The sequence below is a fragment of the Molothrus ater genome, chromosome 3, assembly GCF_012460135.2.
Source record: "Molothrus ater isolate BHLD 08-10-18 breed brown headed cowbird chromosome 3, BPBGC_Mater_1.1, whole genome shotgun sequence".
Classification (NCBI taxonomy): Eukaryota; Metazoa; Chordata; class Aves; order Passeriformes; family Icteridae; genus Molothrus; species Molothrus ater.
Window position 1 is genome coordinate 4,486,786 of NC_050480.2, and position 8,781 is coordinate 4,495,566.

General features: G+C 49.0%; 1 protein-coding gene across 5 annotated transcripts in view; it reads right to left on the reverse strand.

The window, feature by feature from the left end:
- SPTBN1 (spectrin beta, non-erythrocytic 1) overlaps window positions 1-7,242 on the reverse strand; it is a 116,153-nt gene extending 108,911 nt beyond the window's left edge. For 2 of the 5 annotated variants that reach the window (XM_036380031.2, XM_036380028.2), the window contains exon 1: window positions 6,542-6,641. The gene's annotated coding sequence lies outside the window, so the exon portion shown is untranslated. Of the gene's footprint in view, window positions 1-6,073; window positions 6,166-6,541; window positions 6,642-6,886; window positions 6,977-7,131 lie in introns of those variants that run through there. The other 3 variants (XM_054514341.1, XM_036380029.2, XM_036380030.2) reach the window with 3 other exon arrangements.
- Between the last annotated feature and the right edge of the window lie 1,539 nt (window positions 7,243-8,781).

Below are 8,781 nucleotides of genomic sequence, written 5' to 3' on the forward strand. Positions count from 1 at the left end.
GCCAAAAGCCTGTCACCCACAGCCAGCCCAAGCACGTCTGAGGCCGCTGAACTTACTCATCTCTGCCTTGATACTTCCAGACTGCTCAAGGAGAATTTGAAGAGGCTCCTACTGACCTACACTGAGGTAAAACCCGTCTCATTTCTCATTCAGGTGACGATGAGGATGATACCAATGGCTTTTCCTGGGCTGGGACTTGTGTGGTTTCACCACAGCTTTTTCCCTCTTACCTGCAGCCAAAGATTTAAGAGGGACATGACTGCTCTCAAAATGTAAATGGAATATATTACCAGAAAAACCCGCCCGAATCCTCAGTCAATAATCCATTTTTAGGAAAGAATTTGTGCGAAAATGAGGTAAGTGATAACTTTGCAGATCTCCTGTTATCCACAGTGCTATTTTAGGGAGAGTGTGACTGCATTGGGCTTGTCGCAGAGTCCTGCTTCCAATCTCCTGGCAGCTCCCCAGCACATTCCAGTATTTAACGCACAAGGCTCGTTGGGATGCAGTCCCACTTATCTCCCAGACACATTGACTAAGACTTTCCCACATAAACTGACCCACCCTTTAGTAGCAAGAGGTCACTCAGTACAATCAGCCTTCAAATGAGGAAAACAATCAGGAAAAGCTTCTCTGATGCCAAAAACACCAACAGAATAAAACACAACAGGCTCCAGTGTTTGTTTTATGAAAACTTGAAAACTGCAAGGCAGTTTTTTTGACTTGTGATAATCAGTGTAGCCCCACCAAAGTCAGCCAGATTTCTTTCAGGCTCAGGACCTAGCCTTCTAAAAGCATCTAAAATTGCTATAAGAATGCATTACTCTAAAAAAAGGTTAAAAATAAAAAGGTAGCAATTAATCGATTCATCTTTTACTATGATGAAACTGTAGAGAGTTATTCATGGCATTATACTCCAAAAAAGGTCACAATATTTTACATTACAAAAAAAGAAACAGCTGTTAAATTAACCAGGTTATCTTTATCCCATATGGATCCTACATGACAAAGAATTCCTGTTAACTTATAGAGAACTCTGATTTCTTCACTGCATGATCCAGGCTCTAGCAAAGGGTGATCTACTGGATGATCCTCCTGTATCAAAAACCCAGACTTCTATCAGGCATACCTAGGCCCAAAGCCCCTTTCCAAAAATTAACTCCAAGCTGCATTCCAGTGTTGCTATAAATGTGTGTGCCACTAGCACCCCAGAGCCATGAGCCATCCACCCCATCTGCAGGGAGTGGTGCAGAAGACCCTGAAACATTTTCATTAAATATTTGTTCACTAAGAGAAAAGTCAGTGAAAGCCCTTGACAAGAAAAATCTCACCATTGGTTTAGCTACTGACAAAAGCCAACACCTGGAATGCCCAAATCCAAAACCTGTGAGTGTTCAAATAAATGTATCCATGTTAAATTAGTTCACATACAGCAGGCAGCAACTTTTCCCTTCCAAGCCAAAAAAACAAAAGAGCTACTTGCTATAATTAGCTGGAGCATTTGTGGTGTCTAGGCACTAAGCAAAATTGATTTAATGAGTGGGAAAAATCAGCTTTTGGTCCTGGTGCACAACTCCAGAGTGATCAGCTCCACTGTACCCCAGGCTCTGCCCACACTGCCAGAGCTCACCATGCACAGTTTCCTTGCCCTTGCAAACACAAGGCTCCCTTTTATCATGTAAGAACCAAAAGCAGATACCCATGTCATTCTGTAATAAATCAATCCACAGAGCAATAGGATTAATTCAGAACAAAAGGCAGGAACTTACAAAACCAAAAGCTGCAGATCTGGATTACTGCTGGATGGCAGGAAATCCCCACAACTCCTTGAAGAGTAGAAGACCTTGACCACGTTCTTGGTCAAGGGTCTGAATCCCACAGCAAAAACTAAAGACTTCCCAATGAAGACTGTAGGTCTGGCTTGGGAAAAATGTCTGCCAGGGATAAAGTGGGTAATCAGTATAACCTTAAAATGTCAGAGCCAGGCTTGGAGAGGAACCTCTGCGTCACCTCGGAGCACCTCCCACCCAGGCCAGCCACTGACGCCTCCAAGGAAGGGGGAAAATGGAAAATCCAACTCCACTATTTTGGGGTGGGGCATGATCCTCCCTGATCTCTGCAGGCACCACTGCAGCCCTGGCCAGGAGATTTTAGCACAGGCATGACCTCAGTGTGATGCTGCTTTCCAAAACCTCAAGGCAAGCTGAAAAAACAAAAGCCAGAACTAAAGGTGTCTGAAGGAAGGGTCACAACAGCCACTCCAGCACTTCCTACAGGGAGACTGAACAGATGAAGCATGAATGCTTTATTCATTAAGTTGGTTATTTCTAACCCATTATAACCCCATGCCAGTCGCTCGTGTGGGTAGTGGTGCATGGCTGGGTGGCTCCAGGTCTGCATCTCTTCCTCTCTGGTCACATCCTAAATCTGGGTCTGCAGCTACATCTCTTCCCAGACCCCACATTTCATGCAGAGTAGCAGCTGCCCATTCCAGGGATCATTCCACATTGTATTGAGACATGATTAACAAAACCAAACCCAGCGGTCACAGCAATCAAACTGAGCTGTCAGTCAATCCCTATTCCTCTCTTAAAAATAAAATACAAAGACTTTGTTTTTCAAGGCAAGCCCACAGCTTCTCTGATGATTTGCATCTGTGTTTCCTATTCTCACAGAGAAGAAGGAACTGTTTCCTCTGGTGCACAGCCCTGGACATGTGAACAAAACCTGAGATGAAATCCAGGAACATCATTCCTGAACATTTCACAGATCATAGGCAAATTGCTCAGCAGGTCTGGCTACTTCTCCCAAAAAGGGAAGAGCCTATGTTTGGAAAACCAGTCAACAGAAAACCTGCTAAATTTGGAACATTTACCTGTGAACAGTTTGGTGGCAGAGTATTTTTAGCTCTCAGGACAGAGTGTTAATGGCACACCTCTCCTGTTCCAAGGGCACGGGTATGACCAGCGAGGCTATTCCCAGTATCCAACAGGTGTGGGTCAGCATCTGCTGCCACCAGGGTTCCACATGCAGTGCCTCTTCTGTTCAGTCCCCACTGCCCTCTTGACAGGAGGGGCTGCTGAACAAATCAAACCAACTCACCATTTCTTTTTAAAGTTCTAACACTCAGCACTTTGTGGAATAAAGTGGCTGCACAGCAGCGTAAATGTGTTCCTCTGGTGGCAGTGATGACACACCAAAGGGGTTTCTGGTAGGCTAAAATGCATGCATCTTAAAAACAAATACAAGTTTGTGCAACGTAGTAGGAGAGTAAATACATCAAACAATCAAATAATATATTAAGAGAATAGCAGAAAACTGAAAAGACATGACAAAGTAAGAACATCCTGAAATTATCACTGTTCAACGAGAAAAAACCTCACAGAGGAGATGATGAGAAAAATGTTAACAGTGATGAAAAACAATAGCTCAATGTAATCCTCAACCTTAATCTGTCCTTGGGCATAGGGAGATGTACACAATACCCGAGTACAACCTTTATACATTGGTGCATACCTTTCAATAATCACATAGATTTCACTGCAAGCAGAAATAACACTTCCAGACATAGTCCCCCCAGCCATAAAATCTGTTATGAACTCAACCCTCACCTAACAACACACATCAAAGCTTTTTTCCATGCAAAACTGGCCTTTTCTAATGAGGAATTGACAGTAAAAATGTGTCTGGGATTAACAATACATGAAAAAGAAATAAAGTTGGACAAAAGAGAAAAAAACCTGCCCGCTTAAATATATATAGAATTGATCTATGTCACTCTGATCAAGCTGTTTAATAAGTTGGGGTCTACTGGGCGTAAGAAGAATTTTTCTTACGTCTTTCTTTTTTTAAAAAAACATGTAATCTCTCTGAAACCCTTTTTTCATTACAGGAAAAGCTTCCAAAGGTCCAGCTGTAACTGCTGCAACATAGTATTCATGTTCATTAGAAAAACAAATTCACAGCAGATCATTTTAAGAGTAATAATAAAAGGCTGACAAACGAAAACCACATGTGGGTGGGGGGGAAAGAACCCAGCAGTGGGGGAAGCAGGCTCCAAACCAGGCTCTGCAGGACATGGAGCCCAATGGATCGCACTCCCCTCAGTGTGGAGCTGCAGCTCCAACCCTTGCTTCTCCACACCAGCGGTATCTGCTCAGAGCAATCCAGTATGAGATGGTTTCTCAGGTTTAAAGCAAGAGGAGGCAACTGCATTTTCACATTTCACACCTCTAAGCCAGATTCCTGCTGGTTTCACTTGGGAAAACTGCCACGAGCCTCAGCAGAGGTAAGGGTCCAATGCTGGCAAACTCCCCAGCTCCATCAGCTGGGAACAGGAGCAGCCCACAGCAGGAGCTGATATGCCAGGAAAGCCCTTATGGCTCCACAGGGCTCCTACCATGGAGCACAGGCCTGCTCTCATCAGGAGTTTCCAGGCAGCACAGGAAAGAGCCTGCACTGCTCTCCTGCACAAGCTCAGCTGAGCCAGAGACATCTGAGGGCAGCTAGTAGCTCCTTGCCCTGACAGGTCACCTGTCTGGCCCCTGGGGCTCCAACACTTCCAGAAGTATTCCTAGAGCCTAGGGAAAGGGCAATCAGGAAGCCTGTAGCCACAGACACCAGCCTGGGCAGGATTTAGTAGCTGACTCATGGCTAATGGGCAATGATAAACTGTTGTACTGGTTGTTCACTTGTGCCCAGATCAGATGACTAAGGAATTTAGGTGCCTATAGAGATTAACAGTCTAAATAACTTTTGCAGTCTGACCCTTAAACATCTGCATAAACAGACTTTCTCCTCTGTGTTCCATGAAAGATGTCCACGCACTCCTTGCTAATGAAATACAATTATTTTGCAGGCAATCCAACTAACAAATATTTCATCCCGTAACTGACCCACATGAAAAATAAATCCTTAGTCAGGTGACGTAATGCAAACGAGCAATCCAGGCCCATCCAATAAAGGGGGTTGAGCTGATTCCATTTTATAGATGATGAAGGAAAAAGAAAACATCTTTCATAAAATGGTTTGTACTCCCACTCCCCAGGGGCTCCTGGAGCAGCACACAGCAGTATCCTGGGCTCCATATATGCAGCAAGAGGGTTTTGCCCCTCTCTGCCCCACTCCTGTGTGCAGGCAGGGCTCAGTGACACACAGCAATTCCAGAAGCTGCAGGATCCATGCCACCACCGAGATGAAACAGCATCTCTAACGCTTTTTGCCACATGGCTGCTGCAAGCTCCTATTTATCCCAAAATGCTGCATCCTGCTTTAGTGAGTGTCATTTGCTGCACTTAACCTGCATTACAGAAAAACCCAAAGCAGGTTCTGTTTCAGAACGTGATCTCCTTGATTCCACATTCATAATTCCACACTTATGTTCCTGAAGTAACAAAATATGCATGAAGTAACAAAATATTCCCTATTTTCTTGCCTCTTCAGCACTAGTTGTGACACATGAGCCAGCCCCTCGTCCCTCCTCACAGCCCTACAACCACTGCTAAGTCATGGAGGCATCACTACAGCCATTTCTGTTCTCCCCAGAAACACAGAAGGGGAAAAAAACCCAAAAAACCGCTAAAGGACAAGAACAAATCTTTAAAAATCACATCCCACTGCCATCACCTACCTTCCCAGCCCTTTATCCCATTCCATTTTCACTCCCATCTCTCTCTCCAGAGCCTTCTGAGCATATGCAAGTCCTTCCTCCAGCGGAGCTTTCCTGCAATGGCCTGAGGAGTCGGAGCCTCCCCTGACATTTCCACACGGCTGCTATCTCTCGGAATAAATTCCTCTCCCTGCCCTGCCTCTCTAACCCGGCTCCGGGGAGCATTGTTCCCCAAGATGCCTGTCAGCACAATGCCGGGCTGCAGGAATTCCAGCCCTTTTCCCGAACTGTTCAATAATCAGGTTTCATAATGCTGGTATCCTGTCAATAAAGGTCGAAGGATGAGCCGAACGCTCCGGATCTTGACAGTTTGTTCCCTCTCCCTGCAATCCTGATCTGGAACATTTAGCATTTATACCGATGGACAATGTGAAGCACAACGTAGAAACACAGATCGCTACTCACCTTTAAACAAGAATGCAATTTCATTCACGATTAAGACATCAACATCACAAATTCAGTGCTCACTCCAGTTCTGTATCATCACTCCAAAAGGAAAAACATCAGCTACTGAATGAAACGTCAGCCCCGGTTGCCATGAACAAGGATTTTTCAGAGCTGCGGCAGTCTCACAGTCTCTAGCACAAGTCTGCCATATTTTTTTTTTTGTTAAATCAGGCCTGTACCCACCTAACAGCCAGAGCCAGCCCCGAGACAGCCGAACCAAGCCCACGCGTTGTGCCGCTAACTGCGGGCACCGCGGCACCCGGCGATGGCCGCGCCCGGACCGCAGCCCCGCAGCCGGAGCTCGGCGGCGTCAGCGCGGCGCTCCCGCACACAAAGCCCCGCAGCGGGCCCGGCTGACAGCGCGCCGCGACCCCCGCGCCGCCCCCCGCGCCCCGCCCCAACCAAGAAAAATAAAGGAGGAATTACATCCGTCTAGCAAGGAATACCGCAGGAGCAGCAGTCGAGCCGGGCTCTCCGCACCGCACCGCGCGGGGCATGCGGCTGCGCGGCGGAGGCGGCACCGCGGGCGGGGAGGGAGGGAAGGGGAGGGAGGGAAAGGGGCGGCGGCCGCCGCTGCCCCCGGGGACGGGCCGGGGCCGCCGCAGGGCAGGGCAGGGTAGGGTGGGGCGGGGCGGCTCTGACAGCGCCGAGCCCGCTCCGCGCTGATCGGGGCTGCGGAGAGGCTGCGGGCGCCGCCCGCGCTGCGCACACGCACCCGGGAAGAGGGGCCGCCCCCCATCCCCGATCCCGGCTCCCCGCTCCCGGCCCTACCTCGGCGCTGCCCGGGCGGCGGCCCCGCGCTGTGCGGAGGGAGCGGCGGTACCCGCAGCCCGCGCGGCGCTGCGTGAGCCCCCGAGCCCCGCCCGGCGCGGAGCGGAGCGGGGACAGCGCGGGGGGCGGGGACAGCGCGGGAGGAGCCCCCGCCCCGCGCCCCGGCCCTGCGGCGGCCCTGCGGCGCGGGGGGCTCGGCACGGCTCGGCACGGCCCGGCCCGCAGCGCCCCGGGCGCCTCCTCACCTGCTGCTGCTGCTGCTCCTGCTCCTGCTCCTGCTGCTGCTGCTGCTGCTGCTGCTGCCCGGGCCTGCCCTGTGCTCACGCCAGGTCTTCCCCCTCCGCCGGCCCTCGCTCGCAGCCCTCCGTGGGTGTTATCCAGCCACTCCCGGCTCCCCTTCCCTTCTCTTACATTTATTTGGTTATTGGGTCTCTCCAGCCTCCTTGCTCCTCCTCCTCTGACACTCTCTCCTATCGCAAAGACAATATTGGCTCGCCCCCAGCATCCATTTCCTCTAGTGCTGCTCTCCCTCCCGCTGCTCTGTCATTCCTAGTGGAAACCCCATCCCGGGTTTGACTTCCTCCACCGCAGTCATCCTCTCCTGCTGCTCCAGCCCTGCCACCTTCCCACGTAAACAGCCTCCCTTTGCCAGTGCAACCCAACCCCTGGAACCCAGGTCCAGCTGCCTTTGTGCCACACTTTCCCTTTTCCTCCTTTCCTGGGTAGGATTTTTGCCTGTCTTCCCAGAGAAAACTGCTGTCCCACCGCCAGTGCACCTTTCGTCCTTTCCCCTCTTCCACAGCCAAGGTCAGAGGCAGACACTGCTGCTTCAGGTTTTCTTTTCTAGTCCTGGCCTCCCTGCTTCCCTCCCTGTCCTCACGCCCATGCTCCTTCCCTCCTGTCCACTCTCCCTCCCCTCACACTTGCAGTACAGCTATGGATCAGTGCTATCCATGTCTTTTATCAAAAGATCAACAAACCACTCTTGGATTCATTTGGCTCCTTGGTTACCACTCCCTTTTCTCCTGCTCTTCATCCCTGCACTCACTACTATTTAACTGCTGTCTGGAGTTCCTCTCCTCTGCATATCTTAAACTCCCTCTTATCTGGCTCCTGCCCCTTCACACTCAGCTGCTTTGCCAAAATTTCCAATATCTATTTCCTGACATAATCTCTAGAATATTGCTTCATTTCTAGCCTGTCAAAATTATCAGCCTGGCTCTTTTGGATATTTTGTTCTCCTTTGGTTTCCAGGACTGCCCTGCCAGAGCCACCACCTTGCAGCTCCTGCAGTGCATCCTCCTCCCAGTTTTCAGATTCCCAGTTCCTAGATTCTCAGATTCCCAATTCCCAAGACCCCAAAGGGACTAAGTCCCTTAAACGTGGGCTTCTGGCATTCAGAAGTCTATTTTAAATGTTCTGTCACCATGAAGCCTACAAGATTCTTGATAAGATCTAAGAACATACTTTCATACTTGTCACTTGTTCTGGTGCATATTCAGACCTTGGGATGCAGTAAAAATGTGTGTATATAGATACAGTTTTTTTTTAAATATATTCAAATGCTACAATGTTAAGAAATATCCTAAAATATCATCCTTCACTCAATTATTAATATCCATCAAGCAAGTTGGAAGGGACAAAAGCCTGCAATGGCTGGGAGTGAGCAAGAGCACGCTGTGTATTTTAGGATTCTTTAGCCCCCATAGCTCAAAGATGGGTGGGTCATGGATTCCCATGGAAATAACTGGGTAGGAATGAATGCCTGGAGAAGCAAGAACCAGAATAGCAGGGGGCACTGTGGGCTCCAACCAGCTATCCCAGTTACTGACAGACATTTTCTCCTTTTTAAAGAGCTGGCATTTGGTGAAGAGCAGGGCAAGTACAAGTGTTTT